Source organism: Cynocephalus volans, chromosome 3 (genome assembly GCF_027409185.1).
Source record: "Cynocephalus volans isolate mCynVol1 chromosome 3, mCynVol1.pri, whole genome shotgun sequence".
Taxonomy (NCBI): Eukaryota; Metazoa; Chordata; class Mammalia; order Dermoptera; family Cynocephalidae; genus Cynocephalus; species Cynocephalus volans.
The window spans coordinates 182,092,649-182,109,951 of record NC_084462.1 but is presented as its reverse complement, the minus strand read 5'-3'; the positions used below and the strand labels follow the sequence as shown (position 1 = coordinate 182,109,951).

The 17,303-nt window shown below is 44.3% G+C and overlaps 1 protein-coding gene across 9 annotated transcripts in view; it reads right to left on the bottom strand.

Annotated features, from left to right (window-relative positions):
- TRAF3 (TNF receptor associated factor 3) overlaps positions 1 to 16,961 on the bottom strand; it is a 105,514-nt gene extending 88,553 nt beyond the window's left edge. For 4 of the 9 annotated variants that reach the window (XM_063089514.1, XM_063089520.1, XM_063089515.1 and 1 more), the window contains exons 1-2: positions 16,752 to 16,961; positions 16,189 to 16,300 (exon numbers count right to left, since the gene is read on the bottom strand). The gene's annotated coding sequence lies outside the window, so the exon portion shown is untranslated. Of the gene's footprint in view, positions 1 to 8,269; positions 8,319 to 15,919; positions 15,982 to 16,188; positions 16,301 to 16,751 lie in introns of those variants that run through there. The other 5 variants (XM_063089518.1, XM_063089521.1, XM_063089517.1 and 2 more) reach the window with 3 other exon arrangements.
- Positions 16,962 to 17,303: the final 342 nt, after the last annotated feature.

Sequence of the window (17,303 nt, the reverse complement as noted above, 5' to 3'; positions counted from 1 at the left end):
CAAATGAAGGAACAGAAGCTGAAAGAGATCAGAGACTGCCCAGAGCCACAATTCTTTAAGCGAACCAGAACTAGCCACTGGCTCCAGCTCTCAGCCCCAGCAAGAAAAGACCCAAGTAAGTCACTTAACCGCCATTACTGTCCAAATTACAAAAGGCACCTAGATGTTACTAATCACCTACCTGCGCTAAATGCTTTCCATCTTACACTTCCAGGAGGTAAGTACTACGATCCCTATTCCTAGATAAGGAGACACACAGGAGGTGAGGTAACTTGCCCAAGACCCACAATCACTTAGACCAGGCACCTGCCGCCAGCATCCATGACCTTAAGCACCACACCACACTCCTCCATTGGCCTCCCCAGGCACACAATATCTGGGTGAAAAGAAAACAACAGGCTGAGGGCTAACATTCCAAGACTCTATACTAAGACACACAGGTCCTTCAAGCCTAACGAGGATCCCACTTCCTCTACGAAAAGCTTGCCAGGAGGCCAAGCAAAGCACATAAGCTACCTTCTAACACACCTTCTCCTCATGGCTTGAAATGTTATTAAATGGTTTCTATAAAAAGGAAAAAAAAAAAAAAGCTTCCTACATATTCATGTTTTCTCTCTCTAGAACTAGTTTCTAAGCTCTCTGCTGACCAGGATCATGTCATATGTACATTTTTACTCCCCCATGACATCTAGCCCAGTGATTGGCACAAAATGGGTGATGGATACCCCTTTGTAGATCCAACTTACCTCTGATTTATAGAAAATATTGAATTATCTGAAGAATAAAGCCTGGCATACCAAATATAAAGGTGCTGGGACAACAGAAGAACCAAATGGGGAAGTATAAACGCACAAGTGGAAAAATTACAAGAGCACTAACAGCTGTACGTGTTGGGTGCCTGCTAACTTCCAGGAGTTCTAATACTGTCCATACCAGCATACTCACATGTTGTACACTGAACCCACCTTTAATCTGGGAGTCTACAGCACCACAATCCCTATCCAAAACCAAGGCCAGATGTGTTTCAGAGTTCAGAATTTTTTGGATTTCAGAAAGGAAATATTGTATGTATATATTGCACATTACATAACACTCCCAAGGAAGTCCCAGCACCCATAAGAAAACACGTAAATTAACAGTCTGCAGTGTAACATAGGAATATTCATATTTAGTGGAAGAGAGATTATAAATGGTCTCAGGTCAAGTGGCACCAAACCTACAAGAAGAAAGCCATTCCACTTTCAGAGGCTCTGGGGTTTCACAACTATGGCTGAGAAACTGTGTGCCCACATTATCATGCTCACTTTATGGGCAAGAGCCCCAGGCTCAGGAAGGTCAGGTCACTTGCTCAAGTTCACACAAGCTGGGAAGGAAGGAAGGGAGCCAGGGATTGAACCCCAAGTCCCTCGCCCAAAGCCTGTACGGTGCTTCTCACACCTTGGTGAACATGTCAGTCACCTGAACACCTGCAGGTCTGCAGGAGGACGCAGAACCCTTTGAGGGAGAAAGGAACCATGCTTGTTCCATTAAACCAGAGGCTCTCAGCCCTTGCTGAGCATCAGCATTCCCTGGGGAGCTCCTTATAAAGATATACATTAAATCTGCATTTGTGGGGTCTTAACTGGTAGAGATGGTCTGAGGTAGGACCCTCAGTTTTTGTGGTTATTTCTAATAGTTCTAATGTGCAGCCAAGAGTCAGAATCACTGACACGAAACCATTAATAGAAATAAATCACTAATAAAATAAGACTGAGAAGGCAGCCTGTGGGCCCAGTCAGGAGTACTGCTTGGAGTCCCTAGTCTGCACCAGAGGAGTCTGGGAGGCTTCCAACAATGACATAAAATCATCTCAGGCTCTGTGGATCATAAGCATTTTTTACCTCCCTTGAAACCAACAAAATCCTAGACTACCACACTAAAGGCCAAGTCCTGTTGAACAATCAAATATAAATGTGAAATCAAGAAGTCTGGGGCTGGCCAGTTAGCTCAGTTGGTAAGAGTGCAGTGTTATAACACCAAGGTCAAGGGTTCGGATCCCCATACCAACCAGCTGCCAGAAAACCACAAATATTTAGCAGAAGACTATGAGAAAAGAAGCTCTAACACTTAAGAGGTTGCTATACTACCGTATGAAGTCATGAGCTGAGTGGGATCTGCAAACACCAAATTGTGGGTTTTTTAATTATGCTCATAAAACCCTAACACTGAAAGGGACATTAATGGTCACCCAGCCCGTTCCTCCCACTGTGCACTCCCTGTAGCTCCTCCAATGTCTGCTAAGCTTCTGCTGAGCACACCCATCATAAGAGGACCCTAAACAGGACCCTAATGTCACCCAAACTCTTAATTCTGCTTCCAATAGTCCATATTGGCCACTGTCTCTCACAACCAGTCTCAGGTCATCTCTGATATCACAGATTTGTACTCCAACCCAGTCACCACTCTAATTCTGAGTCTCTGGGGAAGCTCATTTGGTAAAATTCCTGATGTGAACTGAACAAGAGTCCTACTCTGACCTGAGTATTAGCTTGCTAATTCACTCGTCCTGTAATTTATCCCTTTTCTGTTTTATTGCCTCCTTCATAAAGTGTCATGTTGCAGATCGAAATGCAACATGTTCTCAAGTGTTCTCTGTGTTCTCAAGAAACTCAAACCACTAATATATGTACATACCTAGCATGTTAACAACATGACTGGCATCTACGAAGTGCTTTACAAAGTTTTGGTGAACTAAACTGAATTTGGTAAGTGTTCATGTAAATGTTGTTCACACAAAAATACACTGAGCACCTAAACTTAGCCAGGCACATAGTAGATAAGTATATCTACTGAACTGGTGAATTTTTGGTGGACATAGCCTGTCTTCAATTTGAGGCTGAAAAATACAAGCTCCTTTAACCTTAAGTACCATTTTTCATTTTCATGGTGAATTCATTTTTAAAGTTCATTATTTTATTTTCACAACCACCATGACACTATTATCCCCACCTACCATGCAAAGAGATGGGGGTTTCAACGAAGTTAAATGACTTGCCCACGGTCACAGACAGGTACAACTAAGACCACTGGTTCCCAACTCATTGAGTCTTGTCCCTTTCACAGGCAAAAGACCACGAGTCCTTCCACCCTTACCTCTCCAGCTCTGGCTCACCAACAGATACTCTCCATACTTTCTGTCACTCTACATAATTTAGAAACTTTTATATTAGTAGTGCTATAATTAGAAGGACACAATGTCAAAGCTGTAAGAGCCCTTATCTATCATATGCAGAATGCCACTGCCCTCCTGGCCCCCTGCCCTAGTGCCTTGGTTACCACCTTTCACAGGCCTCAAGTCTCATTACCTGCCTTCAGCCCCCACAACGGTCACCCCAAGCCGCAGTCACCATATTCTAGTATAGAGAATCCTGAAGGTGATAAGAAAGGTAAGTAGTATCCAAAGAAGCATGCCCAAAGGCTTATGGTAAACAATTATTTTGTCCCTTATGATATGATATGCCACAGGCCAGCAAACTTTTGGAATTAAAATATATATATATATATATATGTGTGTGTGTGTATATATATATATATATATATATATAACTTTACTGCTGCAAGAGACCTCAGGAATCTCGGGAGGGGGAACAGTAGCAAACCAGGAATCCCTGCAATTCCACACATTACTCATTCTGGTGTATCAACTACTTAAAGTAGCTCATTCCCCTCATTCATGCCTATTTTGCACAGAAGGTCAGGTGCCCAGAAATAACTTATTTGGGAACAAAGGCAGGATATGCCTGGGAAACACAGGACAGGGTGGTTATTCAGCTAGGGATGCAGGGGCTCTCTGTGCAGGTACAAGCAAAGGGTACCCAGGGAAACACAGACAGACACAGCTCCTCCCTCATAAATCCCAATACCTTCTGACTCCACTGGAGCCAAAGATGCAGATTTCCTGTTTCATTCTTTAAATCCGCTCCCTCACTCCTGTGACCTCATCACACTTGCTCCCACTCAGAGTTGCCACAATCAGCTGAGACAGGCTAAGAAGGCAGGGGTCACAGAAAATGAGATTTCTATGTTAGAGCCAATGCACACACACCTCTGCACATGCTGTCAAATTATCCAACACTTTTATACATCAACAGCCATAACTTTATTCTAATAAGTCTCTGGGGATTTACTAGAATGATCTAGGGTGAAGAAAAGGAAATTTGGCATATGTAAGCTTACTAATATTTTCTCAATGGAGCTTTTCTTTAAGAACAGAGAGAAATGTGAAGTTAAACTCCATAATCCTCTTCAAAATGAAAGTGAAGTTTCCAAATAATTCTTTTTTTTTTTTTTTTTTTTTTTCCGGTGACCGGCGCTCAGCCAGGGAGTGCACCGATCATCCTTATATAGGATCTGAACCCGCGGCGGCGGGAGCGTCGCCGCGCTGCTAGCGCAGCACGCTACCGAGTGCGCCACGGGCTCAGCCCCCAAATAATTCTTAAAATGAAGTAATAGAAAGGAAAATTTATGGACCCAAAGTTGTTCTTCAAAAAATCTTGACAAACAGGTGATCGAGGACAGCTGCTGATTAAATATATGAGACTTACATTTTACACAGGCAATTACCACTTCATGAATGGCTCATTCCAAAAGTCTATTCATGAATTCTTGATTCAGAACACAGAATGCATCTTCTCACAGAAAAATAGGTAACATGCAACAGCTGGGCTTTCCATTTTAGTCCACAACGGTTTTCAAAAGTGTACTAGTGTATATTGCTGAGAGCACTACAGAATCTAACCACTACACATTTAGTGGATTAAAAACGGTCACAAACTCTGACATGCCTCTCATCAAGAAACAGGGTCCAAGTTCCCTCCCCTCAAGTCTAGGAGGGCTCTATGGCTTCTTTGACCAATCGAACATAGCAGGAGTAGCACTACACTGATGTCCAACCCTAGGCTTAAGAGACCGGCAACTTCCACTTCCTCCTCCACTTCCTCCTCTAGAAAACTCTCACTCTAGGAGTCCTGAGCTGCCCTGTAACAGGTCTGACCTCCCTAGCAGAGAGGCCACCTGCAGGAAGAGAGGGGAGACACCGAGCCACCTGTGAATATAACCCTCTTAGACCTTCAAGACCAGACCAACCACCAGATGAACACCAGTGAGTGACTTCAGTCAATGCCATGTGGAAGAGACGAATCACCCAGCCAAGCCCTGCTTCATCAGCCCACAGAGCCATGAGATGCAACAGCAGATTATTGTTTTAAGTCACTGATGTTTAGGGTGGTTTGTTACTCAGCAATCATTACCTAGAACAATCTGTGGCTTTTTCAGGAAATGAAAGAAGCACATCTCTCTCCTGCCCTGGCATCAGGAATGGAGTTCCCTTCTCTGATCCTCCATTGGTGGACAAAGGGTTATGGTGGTGGTGTCAGCCATGATTTTCCCCAGCCTCCTGTACCTTAGAACTGGTACTACAAAATGAGTGTGTGTGTTCCAGGAATTGCAGAGATAAATGGTATGACCATCACCAAAGGATTTTCCTGTCTGCACTGAAACCCTCCTAGAATTTTCTATATGCTGAGTTAGAAGAGGACAGGTTTCAAAAGTTTGTGGAAACGCAATATACAGTCAAGCTACAGTTGGCACCCTGATACCAAAGCCAAAGATACCATGAGAAAAGGAAACTACAGACAAATATTCCTTGTGATTATAGATGCAAAAATCCTCAACAAAATAGCAACCAACCGAATCCAACAACATATTAAAAGGATTATATACCATGACAAAGTGACATTTATCCTAGGAATGCAAGGGTGATCCAACATACAAAAATCAATCAATATAATACACCACATTAATAGAACAAAGGAAAAAAACACACGATCATCTCAAAAGATGCACAAAAAGCACTTGACAAAATTCAACAAACTTTCATGATAAAAACACTCAGCAAACTAGAAATAGAAGGGAACTTCCTTAACATGATAAAGGGCATTTATTTTAAAAATCCACAGCTGGGCCGGCCCTGTGACGCACTCGGGAGAGCGCGGCACTTGGGAATGCAGTGGTGCTCCCGCCGCGGGTTTGGATCCTATACAGGAATGGCCGGTGCACTCACTGGCTGAGCGTGGTGCGGACAACACCACACCAAGGGTTGCGATCCCCTTACCAGTCACAAAAAGACAAAAAAAAAAAAAAAAATCCACAGCTAACTTCATAAAGAATGGAATGGTGAAAGACTGAAAGCTTCCCTCCCCTAAGATCAGAAATGATATAGGATACTCACTTACACACTGCTATTCAGCATTGTACTGAATCTGAATGTCCCAGTCAGAGCAATTAGGCAAGAAAAAAGAGATAAAAGCCATCCAAATTCAAATGAAGAAGTAAAGTATCTCTATTTGAAGATGACATGATTCTATAAAAAGAAAACCCCACAAAATAACTACTAGAGGTAATAAATGAATTCAGCAAAGTTGTAGGGCATATGACCAACACACAAAAATCAACTGTGTTTCTATACACCAGGAATGAACAATCCAAGAAGAAAATTAAGAAAATGATCTCATTTACAATAGACTCTCCAAGAATAAAATAGTAGGAACAACTTTGTCCAAGTGGGTGAACAATTTGTACACTCAAACTACAAAATATTGCTGGAAGGAATTAAAGACATAAATAAATGGAAAGTCATCCCATGTTCATAGACTGGAAGACAATATTGTTAAGATGGCGTTACTCCCCAAAGCAATTTACAGATTCAATGTAATCCCTATCAAAATTCCAATTACCTTTTTTTGCAGAAATGGAAAAGTTGACCCTCAAATTCATATGGAGCTGCAAGGGGCCCAAATAACCAAAACAATACTGAATATGAAAAACAAAGTTGGAAGACTAACATTTCCCAAACGTACTATTTCAAAATTTACTGCAAAGCTACAGTAATCAAAATAGTGTACTGATATAAGGCATACAGACCAATGGAATAGAACTGAGAGTCCAGAAATAAATGCAAACATCTATAGCTAATTTATTTTTAACAAGGGTGCCCAGATCATTCAATGGGGAAAGAACAGTCTCTTCAACAAATGGTGCTGGGACAAGTGGATAACCACATACAAAAGAATGAAGTGGGACTCCTACCACGCTCCATATACAAAAATTAAGTCAAAATGAATCAAAGACCTAAATGTAGGAACTAAAACGATAAAACTCGTAGAAGAAAACACAGTGGTAAATCTTCATGACCTGGGATTCAACAATGAATTCTTAAGAGTTGGCACCAAAAGCACAAGTAACAAAAGAAAAATATCAATTGGACTTCATCAAAATTAAAAACTTTTGTGCAAAGAATATTATCAAGAAAATTTGTTCAAGGTCCGAGTCTGTGGCGCATTCGGGAGCGCCGCGACGCTCCCGCTGCAGGTTCGGATCCTATATAGGACTGGCTGGTGCACTCACTGGCTGAGTACCAGTCATGAAAAAAGAGAGAGAGAGGGCCGAGCCAGTGGCGCACTTGGTAGAGTGCTGCGCTGGGAGCGCGGCAACGCTCCCGCCACGGGTTCGGATCCTATATAAGAATGACTGGTGCACTCACTGGCTGAGTGCCGGTCACGAAAAAACGACAAAAAAAAAAAAAAAGAGAGAGAGAGAGATAAATGAGTTAAAAAAAAAAAAGAAAAAGAAAATTTGTTCAAAAACCTACAGAATGGGAGAAAATATTTGCAAATTATGTCTAATAAGGGTTTAATGTCCAGAATATGTAAAGAACTCTTACAACTCAACCATAAAAAGACAATGACCCTATTAAAACATGGGCAAAGGGCTTGAATAGACACTTCCAAAAAATGATATACAAATAGCCAACAAGCACATGAAAAGCCATTTAATATCATTATTCATTAAGGAAATACAAATCCAAACCACAATGAGATACTACTTCACACCCATCAGAATAGCTTCAATCAAAAGGACAAAAAATAAGTGTTAATGAAGATATGCAGAAATTGGAACACTACTGGTGGGAATAAGTTAAATGCAGAATTACCATATGACCAGCAATTCCACTTCTTGGTATATACCCAAAAGAAAGGAAAACACATGCCTACGCAGAAACGCTAAGCAAATATTTACAGCAGCATTAATCATAACAGCCAAAAGGTGAAAACAATCCAAATGCCCAGGAACAGATGAATGGATAAACAAATTGTGGTATATACATACAATAGACTATTATTCAGCCATAAAAAGGAATACAATACTGATACATGCTACAACTTGGTTGTACCTCACAGTAGAGCGCTGGTGTTGGAACATCAAGGTCAAGGGTTCGGATCCTGCCCCAGCCAGCCACCAAAAAATAAAAAAAATAAATAGATGTACCTCAAAAACATTATGCTAAGTGAAAGAAACCACACACAAAAGGTCACATATTACATATTTCCTTTTATATGATGTATCTAGAATAGACAAATCCATACAGACAGAAAACAGATTAGAGACTACCAGGGGACATAAGGAGGGGGAATGGGAGTTATTACTTAATGGGTTTGAGGTGATGAAAAGGTTTTGAAACTAGAGAGAGCTGGTGGTTGTACAACACTGTAAATATGCTAAATACCACTAACTAAACACTTTTAAATGGGTAATTGTATGTTATATCAACTTTGCCCCAATAAAAGGAAATATGTTGGACTATAATTTACTATCCATTGATACAAATACTGGAGTACCTATCATACATCAGGCACTCTCCTAGGACAAAGGTTAATGTGATGGAGAAACATTTTCTGCTACAAAGAAAAAAAGCAAGGTAAGAGACTAGAGAGGGACAGCACAGGCTATTTTAACCAGGGTGTTGAGAGAAGCCCCCTCCAAAGAGGTAAACTCTAAACAGAGAGCTGAATGAACTGAAGAATATTACTCCTGCTAAATAACAGAAGAAAATAAAGTGCTAAAATACAAATTTAAATGTATCAAAATTCATCATATGCAAAAAGTGACTTCTTAAAAAGGGTGGGATATCCACATGTATATGTTCCTCTTTGTCCGAATAGGCCATAAGCTGAGTTCCAGACATTTTACCCTTTGTTATAAACAGTTCCTTTACAGTTCAATTATGTCCTTCCTTTAACCCCACCTGGAAGACACTCTTCCAGAGCCAGGTCATACTCCCAAGAGAGTCTGTCATTCCCCTCGCTGGCAAGTCATGTTCTCCCTCTATGAGGTGACTCGGGGAGAAGGATTACCACTTCTGATACCGGGTTCTCAAATTCTCTCACATTCTCACTTTTAATCCTCACAGTTACTTTTTTATTGTGGAAAAATACACATAACATAAAATTTGCCATCTTAACCATTTAAGTGTACGGTTCAGTCGTAGTAAATACATCCATAGTGTTGCGTGACCATCACCACCATACATCTGAAGTTCAGAGAGGATAAGCAACTTAACCACCATAGTTAGCTAAAGGAAGGACCAGATTCAAACCAGGTCTGAACTCCTTCCATACAGAAACTCATCTCACTTTTACTGAGTACATCTTAGGCCAGGCTGTGGAAATACAAAGAATAAAGTGACCCTACCCTTAAAAAGCTTGTCGTCTCAACACCAAGAGACCCAGCCAGGATGCACCAGAACATCCCTCAACCTGGAAAAGGCAGGAAAGCCTGCAGACACATGAGGCCCTTGCTACCATACCACCACCTCCACCCTAAAAGGGCCAATCTGTCTAAGAAAAAAGAAAGCTACCCTCTATCACCCCGAGCACCTGACCTAGTGGCCTCAGTGTCCAGCTATGTCCCATTATTCATAGCCATTCCTGGAGCAGGTACAGATGGCCATGAAACAAGCCCCCACACCTCAGTCCAGTCATCACTGACCCTTCCTGGTTCCATGTTCAAGAACTTTACAGTGGTTCTAGGAGAAGAACCACATAAAATTGTCTCCAAAACAGCCAACAATATCATGTCCCTGCTAACTGTGGAGAGGGCTTCTTTGCCTCCAACTTATATTCCCATAAGCAATTTGTAGTTATAATTAAATTCAAGATGAATGGGTACTGGGCTGTGACCATCATGCTCTCTTCAGAGTGACCAGGCCTCAGAGACTTGTTCACCACTAACAAGCTAATGTTTGTAAAACCCTATAAAAACAAAATGACTAAAAACTATCGTTATTACTAGACTACCGGTTTAAATGTAAATTAAGAGAGAGAAAAGGAAAAGAAAACACATTAGTAAAACAGGTTAGGGACTGCTACTCAGCCAGATGTTAGCAACATCTGAACCACGGGTGTAAACAACGTCCTAACTGAATTTATTAAAGGATATTGAATGCAATGTTGCTGCTATAAGAAAACAACTTACAGCATAGAGGGAGAGTACTGACTAGAAAAATAAGCCAACACAAGCAAAACAGATGATGGGTGAAAGGGTAGGGCTGCATGAAAAACATATGCTGGAAAAATATACAATTTTTTTTTAAAAAAGCACTACACAACAGCAAAATTAAAAGCTAGACTCTGAAAGCTAAAACGTCTAGAATCTGAACAAAATCTAAGATTGGATTGTAATTCACCTTCAACTTAGACCACAGAGCAGTGCTGAAAACATGAACTCTGAAGTCCAACAGGCCTGTTGCTCTTCCTTTTCCTCATCTGTAAAATGGGGACAATTCCTACCTCTAAAGTTAGGCTGGCACAAAGGTGGTGCTCAAAGGTGGCCAGCTCCCTTTCCCTGTGCCCTCTCCCCTGAGCAACAACCAGGGGAACCACTTCAGACTCACGGGCCCTCTGCCATGCAACTCTCTGCCAGCCCATTCTCCTCTCCTCTTCTGCTAGCTTGCTCATGCTCATCCTCTAAGAGTTACCTCCCTGGAAAACACCTGCCGCTAACTCCCAATCCAAACTGCACGGTGCCTCCACAATCCCACAACACTTCTGTTCTACTGCCATGGCACCTAGCACTTGCTGCCATAACCAGATTCTTCTTCTGAATCATCCATTACATGGACGCTCCTTGAGGAGAGTAATCATACAGCATCCTACCTGACTTTTTAGCTTTAACAACTAGCATAGCTCCTGGCACACAGTAAATCCTCAAAAAAATGTGTGTTGATTAAATAATTCTCAATCATCCTACTAGGAATTAGAAGCCAAGCAGCTTCCCTGGGGCAAATCTTGAAAACATGAAAAATGCAGGAAAAAAACTACTCTGGGTGAACAGTCCTTGCTTTGCCATTATTTGACTTGGGAGAGTTACTTACCCAAATGATCTGAGTCTCAGCTGCCTCCAACATAAAACGAGAAAACTCAAGTAGAAAGTTTCTGAAACCCCTACCAAGATTTGACATATTCTTTTTACATTTTCAGATCTTAACATTCTTACTACGCTACATCTTAATCCTCTAATGCTATGAAAATTAACATCTGTAGAGTGCTTTACCATCCTTCTCAGTCATAACAAGCAAGTGATGTCCATGGTGCTATTAGCCCCATTTTACAGATGAGGAAACCAATTCCGAAGAGGCCAAGCAGCCAGCCCATGGTCATTCTGCTGCTAAATACAGAGGGCAGGACAGGAATTCAGATTTTGAAAGCTGGTGCTGTTCACCATGCCCGTGCTCCTCAGGCTGGAGGGGTGGATAGCACCATGGTGGGATTCCACGTGAGCCAAGGATGAACACACAATGCCTCTTTTGGAGAATCAAATGTACTAAAAGATTTTGGGGACAAAGTGGGTCTATACTAAAACAACCAGGCATATTACTGAGTCCAATGTAAAGTTCACATTAAACTTTAAGATAAAACTTAATGGAGATGCCCCCACATATACGAAGGGGAAAATCTCAGAAGAGCCTTCTGAAACCTAAACACTTAATTAACCCTATAATAAGGTTTCAAACAGCAGGCTATATTAATCCAAAAAGTAGAGAATTTAATTTCCAGCATAAGGTTATGACTTCTGGGCATTACTGGGCAAGTAAGGGCTCAAGAGAACGAGTTTCCTTGTTCTTCTAGCTTTTAAGTCATTAAAAGCTCCCAAGAAAGTTATATTGTCAAATGAAGTTTTCCATCATATAACCCTCCTAATACAACCAACCCTGGGGCTAAGCAACAGCAGAACAGCAGGAGGAGCAGTCAGGGAGGCAGCTGCAAGGCCCACCCAACTGCAGACACACACTCCAAACCACATGGAACCACCGTGGGGCATCTGCCGCATCCCTCCTGTCTCCCAAACGTGCAGAATCTGGACACAAACATTGACCAAGAGCTTGCCATGTGCCTGGCCCTGGGGGAACAGAGGGGAGATCTAACAAGCACCTCACTTCCTCATGGGTACACAGGCTTCCTAATAGGCATTAACCTTCCAGAGTATAAAATTAATCTCTGAAAACCTTCGATACAATTATCATGACTCCTGGAGACTCACATTTCACCACTTCTATGCTACTGTTGTCCCAAATTTTATATTATCCTACTTGGTCAATCAATTTAGCTTTTCTCCCCACCTAAAGAAACTAAGTTTCTAATAAATACGCGGTTTTGTTGTAGAATCAGGAAAGGAAATTAGAGAGTATCAGAGCAGCAGATCTTGGTATCTTTCTTGTAGAATGACCTTATGAGAAGCGACCAAATAACCTCCATTAAAAAAAATTTTTTAAGGGCCGGCCCTGCTGCTCACTCAGGAGAGTGCGGTGCTGATAGAGCCGAGGCCGCTGGTTGGGATCCTATATAGGGATGGCCGGTGCGCTCACTGGCTGAGCGTGGTGCAGACCCTACCATGCCGAGGGTTTCGATCCCCTTAACAGTCAAAAAAAAATTTTTTTTTTTTAATGGTCAAAATCAGCATGGAACAAATCCTAAAAAAAAGTAAATCATGAAATGAAATGGATCCAATTTTTTATTTCTTAAGAATTACAGAGATTTAGGTCATTTCAGCCTGGATGACAGAGAAGTAGGTTTGGGGGAAGGTGCTTTTTAACATTTACACCTCCCACCACTACTTCTTGAGACTTTCTACCTACAATGAGAAACAGAAGGGACTGCAATTTGCTGCTGCCCAGGTTGGGACCCGCTGCTCTGTTCCCCTACACAGACCATGACCTTAGCAGTAGCAGACAGCCTGACCCACACGAATTCCTGGTCACAAAAGGCCTGGCAAGAGCCAGAGAACAGCACATGAAACTTCACAGCTGGAAACCAACTAACAGCAGTGCCCACTGACTGTACCTACTAGCAAGGAACAACAGGATAGTAAACTGTCAGATCCCATCTCACCAAAGCAAAGTGGGGGGGGGGGTTCATATTGCCATTCTCAGGGCCATACAGGAGGGCTCAGGTGGCTCCGCTGTACCACAGCCTTCCTGATATTGGGGCTCAACTCCACGCTGACTACCCCAGCCAGCCAAGAGCTTTCCTTTTCCCACCTGGTGAATTCATTCTTCTATACAATCCACTAATTCATTTCACCCTACATTATGACTTTCTAGTTTCTTCCTGGTAGGTCTATTCTTTCAGCTGAGCACTCAGCTCCCTGAGAGCAGGATGGTGAATTTTCATTTTTCCTCACCCTTCCTGCCACAAACTCCTGTCTCAGGCAAATATCTGGTGGTTTCTGGCATCTCCCCTCACCGTGCACAGGGGCCAAGATGCCCCAGATTTCTGCAAATAGTGACTTAAAGGCGGTGCTGTGCCTCATCCTAGCACATAACTAGAACATTATGGGAAATCAAGGTACATTAATTGAACATTAATTAAATGAGAAAAAGACTCCCAGGTCCCAGTTAATCATCCACTTATCTCAAGGAATACAGAATGCTGCAAGAATTCCAACCTGATTCCTGGGGTTGACAGAAACCACCAGTTACCTGCATTCATGATATCCCACTACCTGCCAGCTTACCCAAGTCATATGCACTGGCCAACAACAAGTTTCACCAAAAAAGGGTCTTATGCTTAATGATAAAAACCTCACCTCCTTCCTAAGTGAGTCTGTCTCCCCCACCTCCCCTCTCCTGGAATAGCGTTGTACAGAACCTAGTCAACAAAGGCTTTCTAAAGTGAGAAAGCCACGTTGTATTTTTAGCTAATTATGAATACATACATATTACACAAACACACATAATGTTTTCTTACTTTTTTTTTTTTTCTGTTTAAAACTGAATTTTCTATTTCCATTAGCTCCTTTGGGACCCAAAGCCTGCTGCACCTCACCTATTCCCGTTCACCTCTCTACAGCCCTCTTGCCTGCAGCGTCTGGGCCTCTCTCACTCTGGCTTCATTCCTCCTGCTCAAACAAGTCTAAGCATTATCTCCACATTCAGGCCTCGGCTGCCTCTCTCTGGTCGCCTCCTAAATCCTCTGGCCTCACCTCCTTTCTCACTCTAGTTCTCTTCCCAGTTTCTCTCTGTATATGAAGTCAGTTATTATGACTCTCCCTGCTCCCCAAAAAAACACCAAATAATTTCTCTTCCTCTGTGAGCACTCCCAAAGCAGCACACAAGGGGTGCTTCCATGGAATCAACGCTGAAGGCCTTGGTCATGAGACATCTCCTCCGCTAAGTTGATAGTTCTTAAATCAACCCTTGTGAGGAAATTCAGCTATTGCATAATATTTGATAGGTTAGATCACTTGCTGTTTGGAGAGTCTTGCTATACCAAAATGAGAAAATAGAGATGGGCAAATTTAACGCAATTTCCTTTGTTTGCTTGAGCTAGCTCGGACTTGCAACACCATGGTGACAGTTTTGTCTTCCTTGAAGTATAGTTTTAACATCATAAAGAAGGATTTTAAGGGAGTGATAAATCATTCTCATCTATCCTGACAATACCCCCAGAAAGGTCCTTCTTGATTTACACAGTGAAAAATTAAAGGGATTCTAGCAGGTGTTTAGAAACTCAAAATCCCAAACACAGGGGAAAACAAGCAGCAGCTCAGATGTTTCAGTTAAATGAAGGACTTTTCTTCAAGGCACGAACAAGAGTAGGGATATTTTGAAGGTATTAACAGAAACAACTGGCCACTGCTATTGCCTGTTTCCGACGGAATGTCTCACTGACTGAGGCCATCTTATTAATTCCAAAAAGAATGGACAGCATCCAAAGAAAATAATTGGTCTTCTTTCCCCTCACAGAAAAATTCACATGAATGTCTTTTTTAAAAATGCTGGAATTCTCCCTGGCCAGCTCTCTCTGCTTTCCTGGCTTCTGCACTGTAACAGCTGGAACAGATGGCGTCTGGGTGAGACACCTTACATCTTAAACCTTATGCATGATAACGTCTGATTTTAACAAGTGATGCTGGAATCCAAGGTCTGTCAGGGCTTCCATCATGAGCACCTACTCACAGGGATTTCCCGTCTCATATGATATTTTCCAGGTTTCACACTGATAAGGCTTATTTTGTTTTGGCCAAAGAATTTTCATCTTTAGACTAATTCTTAATGTTTATATTGCCACAACACGGTGAAAGGCAAACATTTCCTATCATTTTAAAAAAAGGACGGCTGTGCACTATCTTGCCAGACATCCTACATATGATGCAGTCTTTTTAACAAGCCATTTTCAAAGACGTGAAAGACATGAGAAGATCTTAAGACCAACTGATGGTCCACTTGGTCATTTCTTCAAATAAGGATCACAGACACATACAATATAACAGCAAACAACATTTCCAAAGGCTTCACCCGTGTATAGATATTCACAGCCAAGGCTGGGGGGGGGGAATTATGGCTCCTCTTTAGTTGTACGCTGTGAATGTAAATTAAGAAGCGGCTACAAAGCTCAATACAGCCTTTATGACTCCACAAAAATAAATGAATAAATAATACATACCTATCTATATAAACACACACACCCTATCTCATTCTGAAAACTGATTAAGAGCTTAGTACGAAAAATGTGAAATACAATCGTTTCCTTCAACGATCCATTACCTGAAGGCTTCTTAAATTTCAAAGCACGTCCACAACACTTCATCCATTTCCATTTTGCTGCTCTTTCAAATTAAAGGCAAAAAAATTTCCAAACAGAATTCTCTCTAAAGGTCTCAATATTAATTCAATCGACGTCCCCCCAACGGGGCGACAGTGTGGAAACGTGGCACAACCTACGTGAGCAGCACAGCCTGGCGCCTCGAGAAGAACATGTAAATTCCGTGGCGGGGATCGTTTTAATCGCTCGCCCCCCGGGGGCCCGTTCTGACCTTTACTGTTAATCGAAGGTGTAACGTGTGCACCGGCCCCAGACTGGCCCCCGTGCGCGCCGGCCTTGGCGGCCACTGCGGCTCTCGGGTCGTGAATCAGTCACAGGTCCATCTGCAGAGGAATGACTCAGTGCAAACTTTCAGATAATGGCTCTGCGAACCCACCCGACCGGCCCGGGGCGCACGTCGGTCCCCGCAGACACCCCCACGACACTCCAGCCTCGCGGCGGCGCCGGCTTCTCGGCGCCCCGGGGGGTCACGCCTGGAAGGAGGCCTTGGCGCCCCGTTTCCTGAAAAGCTGCGGCCGCCCCGGCCCCCGCGGGCCCCGAGCCGGGCCTCGGGACAAAGTTTTCCGAAGTTGAGGCGTTCGGGGGGCGGAAGGAGCCGGGCCGGGGCGGCGGGCCGGGCTGTGCAGCCGGCACTGGGCGCCCGGGTGGAACGGGCCTGCGCCGCCCCGGGCCGCCGGGCCCCGCCGCCGAGGGCGCGGGATGGAGGCGCCGGGGATGCAGCCGCCGGGCCCGCCCGCGTCCCGCCCGCCGCGTCCCGCCGCCACGGCCCCTTACCTCGCGGTCCGCCGCCGCTGGGCCGGCTCAGGGGCGCCGGGCGCGTCCTCCGCCGCGGTCCGCAGCGTCCTGCTCCCCGGGCAGCCCCATGTCGGGGGGCGGGGAAGGGCCGGCGGCCGCCGCCGCCGCCGCCGGCTGGAAAGTCCCTGCTGGGCTGCAACCCGGCTCGCGCACGCGGCGGCCGCGCCGCGCCGCGCTCCCTCGCGCCCTCACGCACCCTCCGGCGGGCACTTCCTCTCGCGCGCTGGAAATCCCCGCCGGCCGCCGGCGCGCGCCCCGGGCGCGCGCCCCGCCCCGCCCCCGCCGCCCGCGCGCCCGGCCCGCGCGCGCCTGCCGCTCGTTGCTAAGGGCCCGCCCGTCCGCCCGGACTTAGCAACGGCGCCGCGGCCCGGGCGGGAGCGGCCTCGGGCTCCCCCCGCGCGCCTCCCCGCCCCGCCGCGCGCCTCGCGGGCCCCGCTCGCTCCGCGCATCCCCGGCCGCGGCGCGCCCCCCGCGTCCCCCGCCTTTCCGGGTCGGAAAGCCACGCAGGCCGCGTGGGGCCGAAAGGTGCAG